General features: G+C 45.4%; 1 long non-coding RNA gene and 4 pseudogenes across 1 annotated transcript; 3 read left to right on the top strand and 2 right to left on the bottom strand.

Annotated features, from left to right (window-relative positions):
* Positions 1-6,245: 6,245 nt before the first annotated feature.
* Positions 6,246-8,848, top strand: LOC120976421 (uncharacterized). The gene is made up of 2 exons (XR_006671698.2): positions 6,246-7,078; positions 7,336-8,848. It is a non-coding gene; the product is annotated as an uncharacterized lncRNA (long non-coding RNA).
* A 1,842-nt stretch (positions 8,849-10,690) lies between these two features.
* Positions 10,691-12,878, top strand: LOC109749199 (uncharacterized; annotated as a pseudogene).
* A 2,962-nt stretch (positions 12,879-15,840) lies between these two features.
* On the bottom strand, positions 15,841-16,982 carry LOC109749198 (polyadenylate-binding protein 3-like; annotated as a pseudogene).
* Positions 16,983-16,988: 6 nt separating this feature from the next.
* Positions 16,989-17,497, top strand: LOC141020913 (BTB/POZ and MATH domain-containing protein 1-like; annotated as a pseudogene).
* Positions 17,498-18,244: 747 nt separating this feature from the next.
* Positions 18,245-24,043, bottom strand: LOC109749196 (polyadenylate-binding protein 5-like; annotated as a pseudogene).
* Positions 24,044-26,419: the final 2,376 nt, after the last annotated feature.

The following is a 26,419-nucleotide window of genomic DNA, read 5'->3' as shown; positions in this document are numbered from 1 at the left end:
TGGCGAAGCTCACATTGAGCCTGCAGATGTGCTTAGTGGGCTTGGGGAAGGCTCGGAGGTGCCGGAATCGACGGCGAAGCTCGACGGGGCGGACGAAGAAGAAGGCGGTGCGGGGCTCGACGCGGTGGCTTCCGGGAGGTAGATGGCGTCCGCGAGGTGGTGGTGGGACGAGGCGGTGACGCAGCGGCGGCGGTTGGCGTCGGTGCGACGAGCACAACGTCCTGCGGAGCTCGGGGAAGACGGGCGCGGTGCTAGAAGGCCGGGAGAGGGCGGCGAGGACGAGGCGTTCGGCGAGGTCCGGCGACGGGGCCGAGGCGGCACCAGGCGGCGGCGTTGGGGGCGAGTGCGATGGCGCCGGGGACGCGTCGGGGGCGGGCGTGAGCACCCCGATCCCGATCTGGATTGGGGGAGGGAGGGAGAGAGACGTAGGAGAGAGTGGGGGGATCGTGCGGGGTGAGTGGGGGTGTGCGCTAGGGTTCCTGGGAGTGGGGGCATGTAGGCCAGGCGCGGGGTGGGCCGGCTGGTCAGCTGGGCCGGCCGACTGGGCCGAGGTCCAGTTGACCATAGGGGGCTGTTGTTTCCTTTTTTTACTTTGCTTTGACTTTTCAATTTACTTTTCCTTATTTTCCTTTTACTGGTTTAATTTTATCTTGGTTTAGTAAAATATGATGATAGCTCCTAGAATAATGTTTCAGAATAACCCACTACCACAAAAGGTCTTAACCCAAAATAAAATAGTTTAGTATTTGAGAAAATACCAAAGGCATTTAAATAATGTTTTTGGCTACTGTTTAAATCATTTTAGTACATTTATACATTATATAATAATGTGGATTCTTCATCAAAATCACTTATGCATTATCTGGCACAACCCGAACATTTTGGTTTTAACATTTGAAATTTTTTGATGTTTGCCTTTATTTTAAATTTGAATTTGAATCGTTTTTGAACCATCGCGAGATTAACAACAGTAACCGAGATGACGTGGCATCATTAACGTGTGATTACTGTAGCCTAATTATCCGGGCGTCACAGTGATAACCCTTTGTGTGGAAGTCGAGGTAGCTGAGAGCATGGGCGGTGGAGCCATGGTTGAGGTAGCCATGCGAGGGACGCCATGGTCGATATCGAGGTCGGGGGTAGCTGGTGTCAAGGTACCGACGAGCCAGGGACGCAGTGTTGCGCCAGGAAGAAGATGGTGACGTGATTGAGGTAGTCGTCGTGGAGGGGGTCGATGCCAAAGACAAACTTGTCAAAGCCATCGTAGACAAGGTGCCGCACCAGGTTTGCCAAGCCCGGGACACGTCGGGGGTGAAGGCACGCAGCAGTGTTGCCAATATTGGGCATGCGTAGACGGGATCGGCACTGGATATACGCCATGCCGGAGGGACTAGTAGGGAAGGACTCGACAACGATTGCGGCGCAAATCGGCGTGGGGTAGAAGGTGCCGATGTTGACCACGATTGTTGGGGTAGACGAAGTGGTCGGGGAAGACGACGGCGACGCTGGCGATGAGGTGGTGTTGGAAGAAGACGAAGATGTGGTTGGCGGAACCAGAGGTAACCTGGGACTAGGCCACGTCGGATGCCTGTAGAAGCGCGTCGACGGTGCTCGAACTACTCCAGGAGGAACCCGACAGCGTGACGAAGACCATGCACGGACGGTGGTGTTCCTGCGCCTAGGGAAGCGGCACGGCACATACCATGTAGACGTCAACACGCTGGAAATGGCGAAGTAGACTGTGTGCCGCGACGCTACTGTCCAAAGGGGTGACGTAGTGGCAGCATGCATGATGGTGCAACGGTGGGAAGATTTCCGCGTGACAGTGTGGACTGTGTGATGCGGCGGTACGACCCGAAAAAACGACGCAGTAGCAACATGTGTGTCGTTGCAACCACGTGAAGACCTCAGGCGGCGGCGCTGCATTCCGAAGGGATGTCACAACGGCAACCCGTTGCTCAATCAATAGAGAAGCTGCCATGCGGCACAGCAAAAAGTAGTTGTTGCGTTCAGTGCTCTTACCAAACATGCAAGCTCGGTCCACTTCTAAAGGCTATATTCCATCAAGCTGCCTCATGTTGTTTGTACAAGGGAGGATTCGTTCTTCTACTAAATAGTCCCATCTCGCTTTTTCGAACATTATCTCTCTAATTTTTATCAGATTTGCTATTTCACATCTAGGTGTGAAATAGCTATCTCACATCTAACTCCACAACCATTAGATCTCGTCCTGTCTTTAAGATTCGCGCAAATTGTTTTTTCTGTCCCGGTCGTGCGTTTCGCTCGCGTCGGTTGTTTCGTCTGTGCATGCGGCCCATCTGTAGCGGGTTGTGTTGTTTTGCCTGTAGCGGGCCGTGTTGCTTGTTGGGCTGGGGGCTGTTTGTCTGAGAGCAGGTTTTGGAGAGGAGGGCGTGGCGTTCATTTTCTCCAGTTTGTCTCCAGAAGCATTCACTTCGGCCGTTCCCCATTCATCTTCTGCTGTTCCCCATTGCTCTTGGCAGTTGGTGCTCGAGGCGCAGCGATTTCTGGAGAGGGAGAAGGAGAGGGAGACGCCACCGATAGTGGGTTGCTTGTTCTTCTCCCCTGTTCCTCTTTTTCTTTTGTAGTGTCCATGCGTTTTTTGTGTTTCTTGCTCACTGATTTAGCAGCATCTATTTAGGGTTTGCTCCTCAATGTCCCCAAATGTGGGTAGGGTTCGTTTAGCACCATCCATCTTCTTTATTTCTTGTTTGTTTGTCCATCGATTTAGGGTTCTTTGCCCCGTCCAATCTCCCAAAATGTGGGGTAGGGTTCATCAGATGTTCCATCTATCTAGGGTGGGTTGGGGGTTTTGTTCCTCAAATGTACCCAGATATGGGAACGGGGGATTCGAAGTAGATGGTTAGTGTGCACAGAATTCAATTTTTTTGGTAGTTTTTGGGTGATTTTTACTGTTGGGGGCTTGAATGATGAACTATAGACAGTTATTTATGTCCTGGTATACTCATCATTCTATAGATAGTTGGTTTCTCCTGTTAAGATTTTTTGTACAGTAGTGATAGGTTTCATTAGGTTTGCTCCTCTGTCCAGTGACTTTCCTTCAGTTAAAGTTGATCCTGGAATCTGTAAGAAACAGTTCCATTATTTCTGAAGTGCACTTTTGCTTGATGCGTTCGCACATCGCACCATAGTTCCGACAGTTTGATGACCATATGTCCTCTTTTTCTTTTTTGCTGTTAGGTGATGCTGAAAGGTAGTCTGAAAACACGAGTCATCCATATCTAATTGTATTTAACAAAATCAGATGTGCATTTAATTGCCTAGTTATTTGCTCGATGCAGTATAGTGTTTGTTGCTTACTACTGTTTGCTCGCCGGCAGTTTTGATGTTTGAAGTAACGAAGTTTCTTAATGTACATCGGGATTTTTCTATGTTGTCAGTTTCACGCAATTTGTGGGAGCGGGTTGCGTTTTTCAGGTAATGAACTTTTTTTCAGTGCCCTCATGGGTGTAGTTTTTGTGTATAGAGAGAGTCAATGGAATGATAGGATTTTTCGTATTTTTGGCAGCATCGAGTTGGTATCTGGATTATTTTTTTGCTAGATTCAGCGGCGGATGTACATTGTTTAATCTTTTTCTAGGTTCAGGGTTTAAATTTGCTAAGCAATTTTTTTTGTCAGAGCTAGATTCTGTTTGTATCCATCAAGGTTTTCATTTATCTTTTTTCAGTCTATATTTATGTGTATTGTGAGATTTTTTTGGATGTCAGGCGGCGGCTATTTTGTTGGGAGTGAGAAGGGAAGGGGAGGAGAGCGGCAGTCAGGTATGTGTCCTTTTCTAGGATTTATGCTTTCAGCTTTTTTTGGATAGGTGTATAGGTTAAAGTAGTGTGCATCAGTGGTTTTAAATTTGTGTACTGGTGAGATGGACAAGAAGATGATGCATCTCTTTTTTCACTAGCAAGAATCCAAGTTGATTGTGCACGTTTGCAGTTTTGGCCTCTTTGAATGATTGGTAATTGGTTCAAAACCCCCAACTCAAAGAGGCAGGATAGATAGATGGCCTCTTTGTGGCAGGATAGATTTTTTTTTTGTAAGTATGGGCATGTATGTAATCCATGTTTTTTTTCATGATTGATATAATCTTTGTAGTAATAGATAGTGCTAGTATTGTAATTGGTCGGGTCGGTCAGCGAGTATTATCTACTTTGTTTAGTCAATACTCTGGAAAGATGATCTAATTAGTCTCACAGATTCAGTTATATGCATAACTCTAGAAAGCATATATATGCTTCTCTGCCGTAAGTGCCAAGATTATACTTTTGTGTGTCCATGCTACCTGCTGGGTTTGTCTGTTCATGCTACCTGCTGGGATTTGTTGGGGCTTTATTAATATAAATTCAGCCTTTCAGCCACTTTCTTTAATATATTTTTATTTTTACGTTCTTTCTGTTTACTAGCTACATTTTTTATGCAATAACAAGAAAAGTTACGAGTATATGTAATTTGTTTTGTTCAGCTATGCGTTGTGGTGATGAGAAACAAGGGGCATAATAATTGCATTTTAGTTGTGTTTTTTTGTAAGTTCTGAAACATTTATTTTTTTCGAAAAATGTCTCATCTAGGGGATGTAGTTTGTATTCACCCCAGCTGCAAGTCCACCCCGGACTCGCAACTCGAGGGATGTAGTTTGTAATCGCCCCAGTTGCAAGTCAATCATGTGCTCGCAACTCCAGGATGTAGTTTTGTAGGTGACCCTAGTTGCAAGTGCACCCTCGACTCGCAACTCTTGGGGGGTGTTCTTTTGTTTGCACCATCGACTTGCAACTCGAGGGATGTAGTTTTGGTAATCGCCCGAGTTTGCAAGTCAACCATGTACTCGCAACTTGAGGATGTAGTTTTGTAGTTGCCCTAGTTGCAAGTCCACCCTCAACTCGCAACTCGGGGGTATTTGTTTTTTGTTCCTGTTTCATAGTAGTTGCAATTAGACCCTCGACCTGCAACTAGGGGTTTCTGTCGGCACAGTTGCAAGTACACAACCGACTCGCAACTTGAGGGGATGTAGTTTGTATTCACCCCAGTTGCCAGTCAACCATGTGCTCGCAACTCGAGAGGATGTAGTTTGTAATCGCCCCAATTTGTAGGTCAACCATGTGCTCGCAACTCGGGGATGTAGTTTTATAGTTGCCCTAGTTGCAAGTCACCCTCAATTCGCAACTCGAGGGGGCTTTTTTTGTTCTTGTTTCATGGTAGTTGCAATTAGACCCTTGACCTGCAACTAGGGGTTTCTGTCGGCCCAGTTGCAAGTCGACCCTCAACTTGCAACTCGGGAGGGGGGGGGGGTTGTTTTGTTTTCACCATAGTTGCAAGTCCACCCCCAACTTGCAACTCGAGGCATGTATTTTTTGTAATCGCCCTAGTTACAAGTCAACCATGTACTCGCAACTCGGGGATGTAGTTTTGTAGTTTCCCTAGTTGCAAGTCCACCCTCGACTCGCAACTAGGGGGTGTTGTTTTTTTGTTTGTGTTTCATGGTAGTTGCAATTAGACCCTCGACCTGCAACTAGGGGTTTCTGTCGGCCCAATTGCAAGTTCACAATCGACTCGCAACTCGAGGGAATGTAGTTTGTAGTGGCCCAGTTGCAAGTCAACCATGTGCTCGCAACTCGGGGATGTAGTTTTTGTAGTTGCCCTAGTTGCAAGTCCACCCTTGACTCGCAACTTGGGGGTGGGGGTTGTTTTTTTTTCTTGTTTCATGGTTGTTGCAATTTGACCCTCGACCTGCAATTAGGGTTTTATGTCGGGCCAGGTGCATGTACACCCTCGACTCGCAACTCGGGGAGTGTTGTTTTTGTTTTCACTCAAGTTGCTAGTCCACCCCTGACTCGCAACTCGAGGCATGCCAGTTGCAAGTCAACCATTTACTCGCAACTCAAGGATGTAGTTTTGTTGTTGCCCTAGTTGCAAGTCCACCATCGACTCACAACTCGGGGGGTTGTTTGTTTTTTTGTTCTTGTTTCATGGTAGTTGCAATTAGACCCTCGACCTATAACTAGGGGTTTCTGTCGGGCCAGTTGCAAGTCCATCATCAACTCGCAACTCGAGGGAATGTAGTTTGTAATCGCCCCAGTTGCAAGTCCACCCCCTCGACTCGCAACTTAGGGATGTAGTTTTGTAGTTTCCCTAGTTGCAAGTACAGCCTCGACTCGCAACTCGGGGGGGGGGGGGGGGGTGGTGTTTTATTGTTCTTGCTTCATGGTAGTTGCAATTAGACCCTCGACCTGCAACTAGGGTTTCTATCAGCCCAGTTGCAAGTCCAGCCCCGACTCGCAATTTGAGGGGTGATGTTTTGTTTGAAGTCCACCCCGACTCGCAACTCGAGGGATGTAGTTTGTAATCACCCCAGTCGCAAGTCAACCATGTACTCGCAACTCGGGGATGTAGTTTTATTTTCCATGTCACTTTTTCCAAGTCATCCATCTCGACTTTTTGCAACTAGTTTTTGTGTACAGTCACAACCATTTTCCTTTTTCGTTTTTTGGTTGATTTTTTATAGGTGCCCTAGTGTTTTCAGTGATCTCTCTTTCACGAATCACTATTTTTAGTTGACATTTTTTTTGCAAGGTAGACCCTGAAAGTGCCTTTCCTTTTTGTAGGGTGACTGAACACAGGGTTCTGCATTGAACTGCCCGTTTTTTAACTTTTTGTAGGGGGCTTTCTGCAAGATGTCGAAAACAACAACAACTCTCCGATGATTATCCACATTTACAGATTTTTTTTTTGTCTGAGCACTGTTTGAATCGGTGGAGCAGAGGAGGAGGAAGAGATGGGGGCGACAAGCTCGAAGCCCATGGCGACCGAGATCGCGGCGACGAGCCCCCCGCTGCGCACCTCTGCTCGAAGCAGGAGGCACCCGCTGTGAACACGGCGGGCAAGCGCTGCGCGGCTGTCGAGGCCTGCGGCATCCACACCGCCGATGACCTCTGCGCCGCCGACAAGCCACCAAAGTTCGGCCCTGCTCGCGAGTTGTGTGCGGCCGACGGGATCCTCGGTCTCGACACCGTCCCGGAGTTCTCCGCAGCCAATTATCAACAAGTGGGAGTGAGTACTTCATTTCCCCTCTCTTTCTGAATACGTCCGTGCTTTGTGTTTGTGCGACGTGCTCAAAATTGCTGCCGCACACATCGATTTTCGTGCTCTGGGTGTCCGCACGTAGATATGTACGTTGTTTCTGTAGCCCTTGTGGCCCTGATTTTTCCCGTGAGGGTCGTTGCCCCCGTGCCTTTGTTGCCCTACGTTCGCGCTAGCCAGATTTTTGTAATTCGGTGATGTGATTTGTTAGGGTTATTGTTGCATAGGTACCAGAGTTGGGGATGCACAATGAATCCAGAGCAAACGAGCCCTCACCAGATAGTTGTTTTTCATTCTTCAGTATACATGTTCAGAGAGCATGCATTATGTTTTTTCAGTTTTTGTAATAGTTCCCAGTGTACATGTTCAGGGTTCATAGAACATGCATCCTGTGCTAATAACACTTTGTGCTAACTATGTGCTTTCTGAAGTGAAGCTTCTTTTTTAGGGATATGTGTTTTCTGAAGCTAGATCATACTGTCCTTTGGGTCAAACATAATGTTGTCTGTGTGTTCTTGTACCTATGGTCTGTCAAACAAACAAACAAGCCCAACAAAGAAAGGTCCAGGGGGCGGGCGGTAGTTAGGCTGGAAGGGGTGGGCTGCCCACATACAAACAAACAGGCTGCCACAAACAAACAGGAGGTGATCGGAAGCAACGACGCTGGTTGTTTTTGTCAACTGATGGGTACAGATTATGGAATGATGTCAGATTAGATGTATCTCACATCTAGATGTGACATAGACAGACCCAATTTTTATACGTCTGATAAGCCACCATATTAAGAAATCAAAAACGGAGGGCGAGGAGTCGATCAGTTTGCCCACAAATATGAGCAGGAAGAAGGAAAGAAACTAAAGCATACCTTCATTTAAATTGTTTGTGCAATTTTAAGAAAAGTGTTCATGTATTAAAATAATGTTCATCTAATTTTAAAAATAGTCACACTTTTCTGAAAAAAAAAATCATGTAATTCTAAAAAATGTTCACGTGCTTAAAAATATATTCGTAATTTTATAAATATTCATGCTCTTTAGAAAATTTCATCTAATTTAGAAAGTGTGTTTATGTGTGTTTTAGAAAGAAGGTTGATGCATTTTGGAAAGTAAAATCTAAAAGTGAGTGGGTGTATGAGGGGTGGTGTATGGACTAGGTGTAGATCCTAGCTCTCCGTCATGTCCAGCTCCACGATAATGGAGTAGTTTTGAAATTTCAGACGCATAAACACATCTGTCATTGCAAGTACGGGCTGTGTGCAATACATTATAATTAGGCGTGGTAGTTAGTTTGCTTCTGAAGTTTCCGCCTCCTAAGTCACGTGTTGCGACAGGAGTCCCGCATTTTTTGGCAAGTTTTGCAATCATGCTAAATCAAATCTGAATGGGTCTGTCTAGGTCTCAGTCGTCTAAGTCGACTGATGTCACCTAAGGCAGATTAGGCCTGTTTGTTTACTCGATAGTTGCTGGGTTTTATTCTTAGCTGGGCCTTTTTCGTTTCTCTCTTGTTTGTTTGTTTGTTTATTGGGTTGGGCTGGGCTGATTGTTTCTGTTGGAAGATGCCCGTCGCCTGTATAACAGAGGGACCGTGTCCCACGCCATGTACATGATCTGTAACTGCACGCCGTGCTCCACTCCTATGTGCACGTTGTGCATGCCCGTACATAGCTAGCTTCCTGTTATGATGTACTATGTATAAATCCCCTTTGTGGGCTCATTGAATAGACAAGCCAAGTTTCTATTCTCCATATGTTTCTTTGTCTTTGTTTTTTTTTCTTGACATGGGAAAAAAATGTTCAACAAGAGAAGTAAATAAAACAACATTCTTCTGTCGCCAGTCTAGCTCATCGTTCAGTCCTTCTCTTCATGCGTCATCTTGCTTCTCTTTTTTTTATTTTATGACAGTTTGTATATTATGACAAAAATCAATCTTTAATGTAACAATGAAACAAAATGAAAACAAGACAAACTAAATAGTGTGGCACTTCTTTTCAAAAGAAAAAAAATATTAAGTTGCATACAAATGGAGGACATGCAAATGTGTGCATCCGACGTGGGCTGCGTTGTTTTTCTTAACAATCAAAAGAAGAAGAAGAATACAAATTCAAAACACAACGGTAAAATTAAAATAAAAAAGAAAGTAGAAAAAGTAAAAGAAAAGGTCAATAATAAGTCTGCATAGCAGGCCCCCAAGCCGGGTCTGTAGTTGCAAAAAAAAAGTCAGTTGCAGCCGGGGGCGACACTTGCAGTTGCAAGCCTATTGTCGGACATCCAGTTGCAGTCGAGGGCGACACTTGCAGTTGCAAGCCTAGCGTCGGACATGCAACTCCCCCTCCCCCAAAATGACAAAAAGTCCAATTGCAACCATGTTGAAAGACATGCAATTGCAGTCGGGGGTGACTTTTGCAGTTGCATGTCTAGTAGTGGACATGCAACTGCCCCCAACCCCTCCCGAACATGCAACTACCCCACCCCCTCCCGCCGCCCTCTGACAAAAACACAAGACCAATTGCATTCGGGGGCGACACTTGCAGTTGCATGCCTTGTATTGGACATGCAGCTGCAACCCACTCACCTCTCTCGCCACTCTTACAAAACAAAGGTTAGTTGTAGTAGTGGTGTGTGGACATGTAGTTGCATTAGGTGGCGACACTTGCAGTTGCAAAGCCTAGTGTCGAACATGCAACTACCTCCTCTCCCGACGCCCACTTACAAAACAAAAATGTCAGTTGCATTGGTTGTGTAGGCATACAATTGCAGTCGAGGACGACACTTGCAATTGCAAGCCTAGTATCGGACATGCAACTCCCTCCCTCCATGTCGCTCCCTTAAAAAACAAAAAAGGTCAGTAGCAGTCGAGTGTGTAGGCATGAAGTTGCAGTCGAGGGTCACACTTGTAGTTGCAAGCCTATGGTCGGACATGCAACTCCCCTCCTCTCCTATCGCCCATTTATAAAAAAATGTCAGTTGCAGCCGGTTGTGTAGGCATGCGGTTGCAATCGAGGGCAACACTTGAAGTTGCAAACCTACTGTCACACATGCAATTGTAGTCGAGTTGAAAATGAGCGCTACCGACTCCTCCAAAAAAAGTGCTACTGAACAGATATAAGGAACAACAACAAAATTATAAAAAAAAATAGAATTATCAAGAAACAAATAGGAAGAAAAAATATAACAAAAAATAAATGAGACAAATGCACAAAAAAGATGAAGGAAAATAAAAAATAAAATCAAAGATATACAAAAGAATAAATGAAAAAGAAAACAAACAAAAAAAATTACAACCCAACAAAATAAAGCTCACAACGAAAAAATGCCAACCCTGTCCAACGCACAGGGCAAACACCAACCACGACACGAAAACAAACAGACGCAGCCCAATCCCGATCTTCATTCATGGGCCATTTCCATTAAACATCAGTGTTGAACAGATCTTAAAACAGCAAAAAAATCGAACGGACAGGGGCGTCGACTGAGACTTCGCGAAGTCTCAGTCGACTGATATTTAGCAGCGCCCAATCTGAATATACCGGTTAGTTTCTGGTGGGCTTCTCCCGAGCAGTTGCATCCTCATCGATCTCTAGCCATGGCGTCCGCGCCGCAAAACACGGCGTCGATGCACGGGTCGGCGGTCGTCCGAGGCATGCACGAGTTTCTCATCGTCGGCTACAGCGAGCGTAAGCCTTTCGCCCGCCTCACCAGCGACCCCGCCTGCGTCCTCCACGACCTCATGCACGGCAATGCCCACGTTAGGTACCACTCCATCAACTCCGGTGCCTTCCAGGTCAGCAACTGCACCTGGGATCTCGTCTGCACCTTCGACGACCAAGGCCACCTCACATCTATCAGCCTCGACCTGCTCGGCACCGACATAACCAAGGACGTGATCGTCACGGCCAGCATTCAGATCGACGACCCGCGCGGCCAGTGGCCGCCCGCTGTGTGGCGAAGCGACGCCGCCTATAGATTCTCAACCAATTTTATTTCCAAGAGTATGAGCTGGAAGCTGTCGCTCCCAGATGCGTTCTGTGGGCACGAGAAGCGCTACGTCACCGACGACGACCGCCTCACCATCCTCTGCACCCTCGGCATTCTCCAAGAGGATGCCCAGACCGCCGCAGAGGCAAGGAAGTGCTTGGTCTCCTTGGTGCCGGCGCCCACCATCCGCCGGGATTTCCAGCAGCTTCTACTACGTCCCTCAAGGATACCCCCGTCATCGAAAGTGACCTTCCTCGTTGAGGATACCAAGTTCCGCGCCCACACGCTTGTGCTTGCTATGCGGTCGCCAGTCTTCGCCGCGGAGCTCTTTGGTCACATGATGGAGAGCACCACACAACGTGTTAGGATCGAGGACATGCGTGCCTCCACATTCAGGGCCATGCTCCAGTTCATCTATACTGACGAGCTTCCCATCAAGCCAAACAACGACGAGGAATCAGGAAGCAGTCGTAATAACTTCAAAAAAGAATTCATGGCGAGGGGCCGTGAAGCCATGGTACACAAGCTGCTTGTGGCAGCTGATCGGTACGATTTCGAGAGGCTCAGGCTCATGTGCGAGAACATACTATGCGAGAGCATCGATGTGGAAACTGTCATGATGACTTTGCTGCTAGTGCGGGGCCGCCAAAGGTGTTGTCTGCTTGAGGATTGCTGCATCAAGTACATAACATCTAATCCTGATGTGTACGACGCGGTGAGGGCGACCAAGGATTATGAGGAGCTTAAGGAAACATGTAGTTCTTTTATAATTGAGGTCAACGAAAGAGTAGCCACACACAACATGGCCCGCCACACTAGCTCCCCTTCTTCATCCTCCATTATCCGTCGGCCAACAGAAGAGAAGAGCACATCCAGGTACAAGTTGGAGGTGGTCCGGCACACACGAGTTTATGATCCCCAACTTTAGCTCCGTGCAAAGGAGCCATGGTGTTGGCCAAGTAATCACTTCAGACATATTCAACATAGGCGGTTACGATTGGACAGTCAATGTGTACCCGTATGGGTACTCCGTGGAGGACGGTGGGGAGCACATATCTGTCTACCTCCATTTATAGACTGATCCTGGAACTGCTAGGGTCAAATTGTCCAAGGTGTTCCGGATCGGAGACCCTAATGGCAAATCACCATCGATTGTGCTTGGTTCAAAAGATATTTTTACCAAGGTACGTGAAACCCGGGGGTTTCAAAAGTTCATCACAGTGAATTCTGCAAAGTCACGATACATAGGGCGGAATGGTTCCCTTACCATATGTTGCCACCTTGAAGTCCACACGAAGGCGTGTACTACTAGTACTAGCACCACCATCGCCAAACCTATGATCATCGTGCCGCCGTCCAACATTGTCAGGCACCTCGAGCAGCTGATGGTTAGCAAGCAATGGTCAGACGTGACGTTCCTGGTCCAGGAGAGTGAGATTCACGTGCACTGGCTCATCATCGCCATGCGGTCGCCGCTTCTATATGAAATGTTGGTGGCATCGACAACCAAAAGTGTCGTACGGATCAGTGATATGAAGGCCGTTGTGCTCAGGGCCATACTCCACTTTGTCTATACCGACGAGCTGCTTCCTGTGGATGACACGGTGGTAGCCAGAGAAATGCTGGAGGCGGCATGCCGGTTCCGCTTGGAGAGGATGAAGGCCATGTGCGAGAATTTGCTCGCTCATCTCCTATCGAAAGACAACGCGATGAGCACTCTGGAGCTGGCGTTCCGACACCACTGCGAGGGGCTCAAGATTTACTGCAACGACTCCATCAAACGTGCAATGAAGTGATGAAAAAAACTTTTTAATCTTATATATTTACTGTACAGAAAAGGTTTCATCATGAGTAGTATATATATATTCCACAGCTTTAGTATTTCCAAAAAGTTAAGGATCATTATTTTTGTCATTTGAAGTTGTAGAACTGAAGCTTGCAGATTCCAAACTGTATACCTAAGAATTCTTAACTAGTTTCGTCCATGCATCTATCGACAAGTTTGAATGTATATATATATACTAGTATAATGCATGTACAGTCTACATAACATGAAACATCTAGCAATCTGTGAGATGATCACAATACTCTTAACTTTCCTGTGGTCGCGCTTTTTCCGCTCCCTCCCGAGCCGCTCGCGCGGGCGGCTCCGGAGGCGCCAACCCTAGCCCCGCGAGCGCCCCCCTCCTCGAGCTCCCCTGGCCGTCGCCCGGCCGTCAAAGGCGACGGGCGAAGTCTGGCGCGCCCCGACGGGCCTCCCACGCGCGGGGGAGTGGCGTCAAGAGGGCGGCGCGGTGGTCGCTCCGGCAATGAGGCGGGTGGCGTGGCAGGCGACGAGGTGCGCATGGGGAGGCGGAGCACGGCCGCGGGCTCGTGGAGGAGGTGTTGGTGCGCGGCGGCCCTCCCGGTCATGGAGGCGGCGGATCTCGAAGGTGACAGCGCGCCCGGTCATGGAGGCACCAGATCTCGGCCAAGTGGGCTGCGCTAGCGGCGGTCGGGAGCTGCTGCGGTGGACGGGGTGCGTTGTGCCTCCTGGTGAACCGGTGTGGGGGGCTGCTGCTGGCGAGTGGAAGGAGGCGGAGATGGAGCGGTGCTGGATCTAAGATTGAGCTCGGAACAGCGGCTCTCGGCAGGGATCTCCATCCTCTGTTCATGGGTTCCAGGCGTCAAGGTTGCTCTCTATGCGTGGCTGTCCAGCAGGAGTGGCGCGTTCAACCATTGCTTGAGGCGCCGGCGGCCCTTGGCCGTGTTCGTTTTGGGTAGGGAAGGTGGTTTGGAGTTGCTTTCCCTGGCCGTGCGGGAGGTGGATGATGGTCTGAGTGCCCTCGGCCGTGCTGGGCGTCGGTGTTCTGCGATGTTACATCCATGATGGCGAGGTGCTGCGGCGGCGGCGGTGTGATCCTTTACAGATGAGTGGCCCAATTCGTTGCGAGGGATGGGAGGTGGGCGACGTTACGGATGAAAATCTTGCCCGTCTTTGGTCGGTGCTGGCGACGACGACGCCTGTGGGTATCGTTCACCTCCTTGGAGGCGTTGGTACGGTGTGTCGCCATCTTCTACCTCTTGTTCGGATTGTTGTCTCCGGGCGAAAGCCTAGGTCTTGGACCGGCGATGGCGGCGTTGTTGCGTCGTTTCTCTGTTGGGAGCATCGGGTGTGGAGACATGGCTTGGTGATTCTGTAATGCGGTCCTCCAGTGCATGTCGTTGGTCCGCCTGGAGGTTCTGGGCGCAATGTACGCCATTGTCGGCGAGCTCAAGACGGTGGCTTTCTTGGGACCAGCCGAGTCCCGCCAACTGCTCGCCATCTCCTCTTCGGCATTCAAGGGTGGTTGGTGCGTCGACTAGGGTAGTCCAATTGAAGTTGTTGCTCTTCGAGATGATCGGTGCTGGTCACGACGCGGCCATGTTGCTCTAGTTAGGGCAGGCGCCCTTGCGTTGTGTATGTAATGTGTGCGGAGGCTTTTCTTTGGATTAGCTTGGGTGTGGTGTTTGTCTACACTTGTTGTTCGCAACGAGTTGCAGCTTCTTATAATTGTCTTCTGCCTTCTATAAATATATGGTATGTCTTTGGCGTACTCTTGAAAAAACTTTCCTGTGGTCGCTCACCACCCTCAGCATTCCCACTGCATATGTTCATGCAGCCACCGTCAACAAGTCCTGCAACCCGCTGGCACAGAACGGGCTAGTGGTACACCGTACACCGCGTACACCCTTGGGCGTTGCACGGCATCGGAGGAGAGGATTTTTAACCCAGGAAGGTGTGCTGGATATTAATATGCATGAGAGATAAGTCGTAGAGAAGAGAAAAATAAATGCTACTTGTCCCAATTTAATCTTCGACATTTCCTGTTTAGAAAAGACAATTTATTCATTCCACAGATTCTAGCAGATCCAGGTAAACGACATCTCCTTTGAAACATGTTCATGCCGCTCACAATATCTTAACTTTCCTGTGGTCGCTCACCACCTTCAGCAGCCCACTGCACATGTTCATGCCGCTGCCGCGTGCCCCAGAGGGCTTTTTCCCCAGGATACCGTGTTACAAAATATGCAAAGTTCTTTCATAGACCGAGCTCTCCGGTACCTTCTATCTGGAGCTCGGCCAACAAAATGTTAGGAGGTAAGTTGTAGAAGAGAAAAGCAAATGCTACTTGTCCCAAATTATGTAAAGTTTCTCTAAAACAGCTGGCAACATCCATAGTTTAGCGCCATTTAGCTCCTGTTTAGTGCACATAATCTAGCCGATTTAGAGGCTGCAGCTATTTACCATAGCACCCTATTTTGCACTTTTGGTTGTTGTCGTCCCGATTATTAAACTGATACCATTAAACCTTCGGAAAGGTGTGATGACTCCCGGGAGTCCCGACACCCTCTTATCATGTCCATCCAGTCCTGATGAGATTCGTGCTTCGGTCAGAGCATTGGCAGCACCTGGGCGTTTTTTCACGAGTTTGACTCGGACTAATCTCCTAGCCCTAGCATCTAGGCACAGCGCAGACTAAAGAGCCGACCTCATGTGACAGGATGTGACACACTTGACACACATTGTCGGCTGTCACGATCAGAAGTAGCTGCGCTGAGAGGCTATGTGCTGCCGTATTGTGCTTGTAGCTCTGCAAATCAGAACGGGTAGTAGGCAGGGTTCGAATCGCGAGGAATGAGAATCTACAGCCAACGGTATGGATGAAGGGGTGCCCCTGCCCCCGGGAGCTAAAAATCCAGTCTCATATAAGATTAATTAAAAGAAGTCTCTACTTATCACTTATCAGCAAAAGGCACCTAATGTACAAAATGATCACTTGGGAAATAACAATTTAGACTTACCACTAGCATCGCTCGTCTTTCCTCTTTGCGTTGAGCTACACCAACATACAATGGATTTTTGCCGGCTATCTTCCTGCTCATCCCGTCAATCTACCACATTGATTAAAGATGATTTAATAATCTAAACTAGTCAACTGAATGCATTGGGCACGTTTGCATTCAACTAAACCATGTTACTTACGGCCTTGTGGACAACTTCAATAGTTGTAAATGACACAAAGCCATAACCCTTGCTCCTTCCTTGTGAATCAACCATAACCTAAAAAAAATGTTAAGAAGGTGAGCCATGATACTAAGAAACAGAATTAGCTAGCAAATAAATAGAGAAGTACCTTGCATGATCCTATCTCACCAAAAAATTCAAATAACCCTCTAAGATTTAGATCATTAATACTATCATCTAGATTCTTCACGTATAGATTGAGCCCTTCAAACTTTTTGAATTTCTCATTTCTTGCACGCTCTAAGTTTTCTTTCAGTTCTGCTTCTCTTTCTGACTTTTTCTGAGCTCTTCCAACATACAAAATTGTATCCTTAATCATCTTACCATTAAGACTTTTCACAGCTTCTGCAGCACATTCTGATTCCCCATAGTTAACGAATCCGAAGCATTTGGATATTCCATCATTATCTCTCATGATTACAGCGCTAGTAATTGTACCAAAAGGACCAAACTCTTGCAGAAGGTCATTGTGAGTGAATTCCTTTGGCAAGTTCTTCACATATACATTTGTATAATTACTCACGCTGATATTTGGCTGCCTCTCCTGACGACGAAAGAAGAGACCTACAAAAATTCGTTTGCCATTCACCAACTTGCCATTCAAGCTGTCGACGGCATCATTTGCAGATGTCTCCTCTGAAAACTGAACAAATCCGTACCCTTTTGATTGACCGTTAAAGTGAGTAGCCACTTTGCATGATAGTATAGTGCCATAGCGACCAAACATATCACTCAAGCTCTTGCCATCAATATTTGGCACAAGATTTTTTATGAATATATTGGCCTTTCCACTCAATCGCAGCGTTGGGTCCCTATTTGAGAACATAACTCAGATATGCTTCCCGTTGGCAGGGGTTCCTTTACCATACGTTGCGACCTTGAAGTCCACACGAAGGTGTGCACTACTAGTACTAGCACCACCATCGCCAAACCTATGATCGTCGTGTTGCCGTCCAACATTGCAGGCACCTCGAGTAGCTGATGGTGAGCAAGCAATGGTCAGACGTGGCGCTCCTGGTCCAGGAGAGCGAGATTCATGCGCACTGGCTCATCATCGCCATGCGGTCGCTGCTTCTATACGAAACATTAGTGGCGTCGACAACCGACAGTGCCGTCGTGCTCAGGGCCGTACTCCACTTTGTCTATACCGACGAGCTGGTTCCTGTGAATGAAACGGTGGTAGCCAGAGAAATGCTGGCGGTGGCATGCTGGTCCCGCCTGGAGAGGATGAAGGCCATGTGCAAGAATTTGCTCGCTCATCTCCTGTTGAAAGACAACGAGATGAGCACTCTGGAGCTGGCATTGCTACACCACTGCAAGGAGCTCAAGATTTACTGCAACGACTTCATTGAGCGTGCAATGAAGTGATGAAAAAACACTTTAATCTTCGATATTTACTGTATAGAAAAGGTTTCATCATGAGTAGCATATATACATTCCACAGCTTTAGTATTTCCAAAAAAATTAAGGGTCATTATTTTTGTCATTTGAAGTTGTAGAACTGAAGCTTACCGATTCCACATTGTATGCCTCAGAATTCTTAACTAGTTTCTTCCATGCATCTATCGACAAGTTTGAATGTATATATGTACTACTACATCACATGAAACATCTAGCAATCTGTGAGATGTTCACAGTACTCTAAACTTTCCTGTAGTCGCTCACCTCCCTAGCATCCCACTGCACATGTTCACGCCCCCACCGCCTTCACCTGAGGCAACCCCACTGGCACATTGACCATTTGGCACAAGCTTGTGGTACACCATACACCCTGGGGTGTTGTACGGCGGCGAGGGGGCTAGGATTTTCATTGTGTCATTGAGGACAGGGCCTTTTCCCCGGGTAGATGAGTTGAACATTAGTAATATATAAACTTACAAAAGATTAGGAGATATAGTTGTAGAAGAGAAAAGCAAATGCTACTTGTCCATGTAAATGACATCTCCATATACTACTTGGCAGTTTTAGCGCCATTTAGCCCCTGTTTAGCATCAATTTAGCTGATTTAGAGGCTGAAGCTATTTGCATGTTTTTTTGGCGAGGCCATCATGAATTGTTTAACATATACCGTTAAACTGTTATCTTGTCCTTATATTGGACGTAAAATAGGATCCCTGCCAAAGGAAGAAGACACTGTCTAATTTTTTATTTGAAGTTATCCTAAATACAGGGGGAAATGCAGATGCACTTTAACTTAAGAACAAACAAACAAGAATAAAACTCTGACCGAAAATATCATGAAGCAACATCAAATCAGGAATCTTCTTAAACATTATCCAACCATCTAAATTTCAAGTCGAGATAGAGATATTAGGAACCAGCATTCAAGCACTCGAGGATGACGGTGCCGGAGCAAGGTTAGCACCGTCAGCGGAAGCACTCGAGGACGATGCTGTGGAAGCGGGGTCAATAGCATCTCTGGTAACACTCGAGGTCGAGGATGATGGTACGGACACGAGGTCAACAGTATCGCTGGCCTCTTCCACTTTCCTTCCTTGCAGAGCTTCCATTGCTTCACCCAGCATCCCTGTCACCTTCCCTCCTAATTCTGGCTCAAGCTGTTCAGCCAGTGGGTACAATTTCTCGTCTTGAATCTGCAAGGTAAACAAAATATTCGACCAAACTTAAAATCCACCCTTCATTGACATAAATGGCTAATATATAATCATGCATGCCAAGTAAAATTTGTAACTGTCAAAATAGCACGTCCTAATATAATTCCATTGTCCTTACGAGATGTTGTTTCTCCGGGTCAGAAGAAACTATAGCAGTGGTGGTGGTGTCCTTGCTTGGAACAGATGGAGTAGAGACAGTACTATCAGTTTGCGCAAAGCCCGGGGGAACCATCACAGAGTTGGCATTCACATTCATAGAATTTGGCATGTATGTGAAGGCTTGGTTGGCATTTGGGTACACCATCTGCATTGTAAAAGCAAGAAAGTCAGGTGAATTGACTACTTGTGACATAATCTGAATATGGGCACGGCTGGATACACTTCGCAAGACCAGCTGATGCATTAAGTATTAAAAAATTAAATCAAAAAATGGCATGTCTTGTGCCATAATACCTGTGGTTGTAGATTGATTTCTGGATGCACACCACGCCAAGCATGGTGCAGTGGCCTCGGCATGTTATACGTATATGGCGTCATGCTGCTAGGAACCCAAGGAGTGAAATGCTGTTGTGGGAATTGCTGATACCCGAAGCCTGCAGCAACCTGTGGTGGGAACATGCCAGGCACTCCTGGACCGACGTAGAACTGGCGGGGAGCAAAATTTTGTGGTACTGCGGGTGCTAGAACTCCTGCGTTCTGAATACGAGCAAAGTGTGCCTAGAAACAATGTCAGTAGCATTAAGCTTGTGATGTGTCCCTTGTATATATTCTTGAAACAGTGACAGATCTAATGTTCAAATATTCAGTGACACACAGGTGACAAGAGAGAACTTGTTTTACTTAACTTTATATGGACGGTAAAAAAATAACCATTTTGTTAACACTCATCCACATTGATTCTCAGTCTATGTTATTCTTAGGATGGGACAATATACAACGTATTTATAACTGAACAGGCTTCCTTTTAGTTAGTCAGTTATGTGTAAAAATGAAACAAATAATACGTAAATAATTGGACATGTAGTAGGCATGGACACATAGCAATATCAAAACTCAAACAGCACTTATCAGCATATAAGATTAATTAAAAGAAGTCTCTACTTATCACTTATCAGCAAAAGGCACCTAATGTACAAAATGATCACTTGGGAAATAACAATCTAGACTTACCACTAGCATCGCTCGTCTTTCCTCTTTGCGTTGAGCTACACCAACATACAATGGCTTTTTGCCGACTATCTTCCTGTTCATCCCGTCAATCTACCACATTGATTGAAGATGATTTAATAATCTAAACTAGTCAAGTGGATGCATTGGGCATGTTTGCATTCAACTAAACCGTGTTACTTACGGCCTTGTGGACAGCTTCAATGGTTGTAAATGACACAAAGCCATAACCCTTGCTCCTTCCTTGTGAATCAACCATAACCTAAAAAATGTTAAGAAGGTGAGCCATGATACTAAGAAACAGAATTAGCTAGCAAATAAATAGAGAAGTACCTTGCATGATCCTATCTCACCAAAAAATTCAAATAACCCTCTAAGATTTAGATCATTAATACTATCATCTAGATTCTTCACGTATAGATTGAGCCCTTCAAACTTTTTGAATTTCTCATTTCTTGCATGCTCAAAGTTTTCTTTCACTTCTGCTTCTCTTTCTGACTTTTTCTGAGCTCTTCCAACATACAAAATTGTATCATCATCTTACCATTAAGACTTTTCACAGCTTCTGCAGCACATTCTGATTCCCCATAGTTAACGAATCCGAAGCATTTGGATATTCCATCATTATCTCTCATGATTACAACACTAGTAATTGTACCAAAACGACCAAACTCTTGCAGAAGGTCATTGTGAGTGAATTCCTTTGGCAAGTTCTTCACATATACATTTGTATAATTACTCACGCTGATATTTGGCTGCCTCTCCTGACAACGAATGAAGAGACCTACAAAAATTCGTTTGCCATTCACCAACTTGCCATTCAAGCTGTCGATGGCATCATTGGCAGATTTCTCCTCTGAAAACTGAACAAATCCGTACCCTTTTGATTGACCGTTAAAGTGAGTGGCCACTTTGCATGATAGTATAGTGCCATAGCGACCAAACATATCACTCAAGCTCTTGCCATCAATATTTGGCACAAGATTTTTTATGAATATATTGGCCTTTCCACTCAATCGCAGCGTTGGGTCCCTATTCGAGAACATAACTCGGATATGCTTCCCGTTGGTAGGGGTAAAATTTAAAGAGTCTAATGCACGTTTGGCTGCAAAACAATCACATACAAAATTATTAGAGGTAATTGTAGTATTAAACTCAAATCCTCTAGTAGGGCAAGCAAACATACAAATACAAAGAAAATGAAATCAGGTTAAGGTGAAAACAATAGTGTAGGTATGGTATGTATATATATAATTGACCACGATACAACATGGTGTATTATATATGACAGGATGTTCATCAAACGGACAATTAGCGGATGTCCGATATGCAAAGCTAATATCCAATTTGAACTATGTACAATTTCGCTCTTCACTAATTTGGCAACGTGGAGTATGAATAAACTGATGAAAATTTGACTAGGTTAACTATGAAATCCATGTGGCCATTGTGATCATACAATCTACCTAGTGTAATGTTGCACGTTTCAACACCATGGTGCACAAACTAGAAAACTTGTTAACAAACTTTTAACCCACATTCAGTTCCCTCTTGTTTATATTTTCCAAATTGCCACACCAACTTATGAAGGCATCAATGGAAACAACAATGAATATTGGTTAAACTAGAAAACAAAGTGCATCGACTAAACATTAAAAAAATCGCTCACTAACCAAGTCAACTCCCAAATGTTACACCATAAAAAAGATAGACAACACCAATAACATAAACATGTCCTTTTGTTTAGATAGAAAGAAATAAGAACATAGGCACACATTAATTGTAACCAAATTCTAGCTATTTGTTTAGCTATTTGTTTTTTCCTAATCATATGCACATCCGAGTCCGAGTCGGATTGTGACAATGTTAACTTCCATGATGATGTTCTACACCATGCATGATGCACAATCTACAATGAAATTGTAAGGAAATTTAAGCTCTACTTCCATTCTCTTATGTTCTTAATTCCCGTCTGCAATCTACAAATCTTGGCTATCTTATAAATAAACCGTGTGGCCCAATTTAACAAACAGCTAAATTTTCTCTCGCTAACCAATTCAACTCCCAAAAGTTAGACCGTAAGTAAGATAGACGACGCCGATAATATGAACATAACATTTTGTTTATCACAGAATCCTGCAAGTAGAAAAAATGCATTAATTAAAATAATAATTGTGTGTGCCTAGTTGCTTTTTCAAAATAATGTATCCGATTTTGAGTCGGATTCCGACATATTCGGCAACATTATTTTCCGCGTCAAATTTTACACCATGCTACACAATCTATGCAGAAACCTTAATAGGATCTTAACCCAAATTCTATTCTTTTCAATTCGTAATGACCAGAAGAAATCTATGAAGCCATAAACTCAGATGGAATCAACAGTTAGTGTTAGCTAATTTGAAACAAACCAACCCAAATTTCACAAAAAACTACAATTCCTCTCGCTGTCGATTCAATCCAAGTATCACGGCGTAAGTAAGATAGACATCAACAATAATGGGAACATTTAGTTTGTGACAAAAATATATAGGTAGATAAAAACACATTAATTACAACCGGTGTGTGCGCCTACTTGACTTTTCCGAATCATACATCCGACTCTGAATCGTATTCCGATAGCATTTGTTTCCACAAAGATTTTTTTGCCATATCGGAAACCCGAATCGGGTACGGATTCTAACACTGATGCCAGTGCTCGGCAACATGTTCTACAAACTGCTGATTCCATTCTCTTCCCAATCTACAAACTGCTGATTCCATTCTCTTCCTAATCTAGGGTGCCTTGAAGTTATATTTCTTGTTGTGATCTATCGAAGCGAGGGTCTTGGTTTTTTTATGGAATGTGCATAAACCCAATCTATAAAGAAGTCTTACCGAGATTTAGTCAAAATTCCATTCTCTTCCTAATCGCCAAATGCAATCTATGAAGTCATTCCCTCATTGGTAACAATGTTCAATCTTGGCTGACTTGAAAACAAATCATGTGACCTAATTTAATAAAAACTACAATTCCTCTCGCTAACGACTCAACTCCCAAATGTTGCACCATAAATAAGATAGACAACCACCAGTAATAAGAACATGTCATTTCGTTTACGGCATAACTCAGTGAACAGATAAACACATATTAATTGGAACAATTGTGTGTCTACTTATTTTTCCCAAATCATACAGGCGGTTCTGAGTCGGATTCCGACAACACTATTATCTACGGCGATTTTCTACCCCATGGTGCACAATCTATGGAGAACTCTTAACAGGATTTTAGCCCAAATTCCTATTATCTTCTGTTCATAATAAACACAAGCAGTCTATGAAGCCTTTCACTCAGAGACAAACACCAATTAATGTTGGCTAATTTGAAAACAACCAACCCAACTTAACAACAAACTACAATTCAACTTGTGATTCGATTCTCAAGTGTTACGACCTGAATAAGAAAGACATCACCAATAATAGGAACATGTCAATTTCGTTTACGACAGAAATATATGGTATGTAGGTAAACACACGTTTAATTGCAACCACTGTGTGTGTCCATTTGCTTTTGCCAATCATTTATCCTATTCCGAGTCGGATTCCGATAGCATCAGATTCCGCAAACCCGAAACGATTACGGATTCCAACATTACTTATGTTAGTGACACGTTGTTCTACAAATTGCAGGTCAACACACTATCTACACACGTTCCATCAAAAGACCCTCGCCTCGGTTGACCAGAACAAGAAAATGCCAACATAGAACTTCAACTGATGGTGTGCCACATCTTGTATGGGAAATCTAGTAAATCACAGACTTAACAACCAAACAGATCTAAAACCACGCAACCTCGTAAGTTCTTTCTATCCCCGATTCAAGCCTGATTAAATGAAGATGCAAAGAGATGAAGACAAACTCACCGTCCTCCCGACTGTAGTAGTTGACGTACCCATACCCGAGTGATCTGCCAGTGACGTCCCGGCAGATTCGGAGGGACGCCACGGGCGCCACTTGGCAGAAAAGGGCGTAAACTTGCCCCTCCGCCATGCTATTATCTAGGTCGCCGACGTATAGCGAGGCGCTCGATCCCAACGCCGGTCCATGAGAATGAAGCGCGACGGCTGGGGCCAGCAACGGGCGACCTGCCATTGCGTAAGATGCTCGCCAACCAGTGGCCGGGCACAGGATCGGTCGATCGATCGAGCAAGAGTGCCGGCTCACAAGGCAACGGAATACAGTCTCGGAAGGCACATGATGGATTCATCGAGCTGGGGTGCTTTTATAGGTGAACGCTCTTGGATGGATATGTTCTCGTCTCGCTTCTCACTAATTAATGCATTAATTACTTCCTTTCTTTGTATAATGATAAGTATTGGGCATTAATTTTGTGCTCGAAAAGACGAGTGTATTTTTGATGGAGATATCTGCACACTAGAGATTGATTGGGTCCACATATACTACTATAGGAATTAGTTCGTTCGACCAGTTTCCAGGGCCATATATCACTACCATTTAATGTTTGAGATACTAAACTAGATTCCCAGCAAAAAGAGAGAGAGAGAGAGAGATACTAAACTGGATCGAGCGTCAAGTTGTCAGCTCAGCATTTTGAAGATGGCGTTCAAAAAATTTCAAAGAGAAAAATAGACAAAGATCAGAGTTTAGCACTACGATACTATGAGTGTTGCATTTGAAGGGAACATAAGTTTCCACTCTCATGTTGATGGTTTGTATGAAAACCTTTTCAACGGTCAACAATGGGCTGGGGTGAGTCTTCGGGATGATGTATGGCCCTTCAAGATGAGGGTCTCTAGTGGGGGGGGAGTCTGAGGCTCATGGAGCCCTTTTCAGTGGCTGAAGTTGAAGCGCCATTGAACTCGATGAAACCTGACTCTGCCCTGGGCCCGCTGGGCTTCCTGTTTGATTTTTTTATGAAATTCCGGAAGGTCGTTAAAGGGTGGCGATGGTTATATTCCAGGATTTCTATAAAGGGGTGCTCGACACATCCTGCCTTAACTATGGAGTGGTTACGTTGATCTCCAAAGTAGTTGGGACGACGGACATTCGCCAGTTTCTGACCGATCACGGTTATTAATGTTATCTTCCGCATCCTAGCCAAGGCGCACGCCATTGGGGCGACACCTATAGTAGCTCGAATTACCAATCCAAACCAGTCGCCTTCATTAAGGGTGATTGAATTACATGAAATCATTCACGAGGTTAAGACTAAACGTCAAAAGGCGGTCTTTTTCAAGATTGATTTCAATAAGGCTTATGATACGCTTAGTTGGGATTTCTTCAAAGGTTCCCCTGGGTGCAAAGGGTTCAACCATAGATGGGTTACCCGCATTATGCAGCTTGTCAGTAGTGGACACACTGCCATCAACATTAATATGGAGACAGACCCATTTTTGAAGCACTCAAGAAGGGGTGAGGCAAGATGACCCACTCTCTCCATTCTTGTTTAATATTGTTGTCGATGGCTCAGCAGCCATTATGTATGAAGTGAGATGTGTTGGCCATCTATGTGCGGTGGTGGCCCACTTGATTGCAGTAGGTGGAGTCTCGCACCTCCAATATGCGGATGACACCATCCTTATTTGGAGCAAACTCCAATGGATATAATAAATTTGAAGTTCCTCCTTATTTGCTTCCAAGAGATGTCGGGTTTGACGATTTATTTCGCCAAAAGTGACGTGATGGTACTCTGTTATTCGAAGCAGGAGCGATCCTTCATGCCAACCTCCTGAATTGCTTCCCGGGGTCATTCCCTATTTGGTACCTTGGTCAATCGGTTAGTGACTCGATGGTCTGTATGAGAGATCTGCGACCAGTGATGGAGAGGGTGAGACACTGGGTAGATCTGTGGAAAGGAAGATTGGCTTCTAAAGCTGGGAAATCGGCTCTCATTAGATCTTCCTTGGCTAGCCTCCTATGTTTGCGATGAGGCTTTAACTTTTTCCTGAAGGAGCCCATGCAGACATGGACATATATCAATCCAAATTCTTCTGGCAAGGTGAGGCAGATAAACAGAAATGCCATATGAATAAATGGCAGGACATTTGCATGACAAAGGACTAGGGCGTCTGGTCATCACCTCTACTCGTCACATGAACATGTGCCTGATGAGAAAATGGATCTAATAAGGGACAAATATCTTAAGGAGCGGTCTTTCGCTCTTTGCTCCACGACCAGAGGCTCATAATTTTGGTAAGCCATTCAGTCTATCAAACCGGTTCTCCGTCTGGGGATTTGGTGATGGTCGAGAGAGGAATGGACACCCATTTTTGGTTCAATAGTTTAGCTTGATGGTCGACCACTCCTTGTTCAGTTCCCGGTGCTGTTCGCCATTCCGGATCAGCCTTCTTCCTTGGTGACCTTGGCGGTTGCGGATGCGGGGAGGAACCTCTCATTCCGTCGCTCTTTCGGTCCCCTTGAATCCACCGAATGGTTAGCGCTCTCCTCCAGTGTGACAAGTGTTACCTTGTCTGCGGCTCCGCATATCACATCATGGAAATTGGGGCC

The sequence above is a fragment of the Aegilops tauschii genome, chromosome 3, assembly GCF_002575655.3.
Source record: "Aegilops tauschii subsp. strangulata cultivar AL8/78 chromosome 3, Aet v6.0, whole genome shotgun sequence".
NCBI classification, from domain to species: Eukaryota; Viridiplantae; Streptophyta; class Magnoliopsida; order Poales; family Poaceae; genus Aegilops; species Aegilops tauschii.
This window is presented reverse-complemented; position numbering and strand designations above follow the sequence as displayed.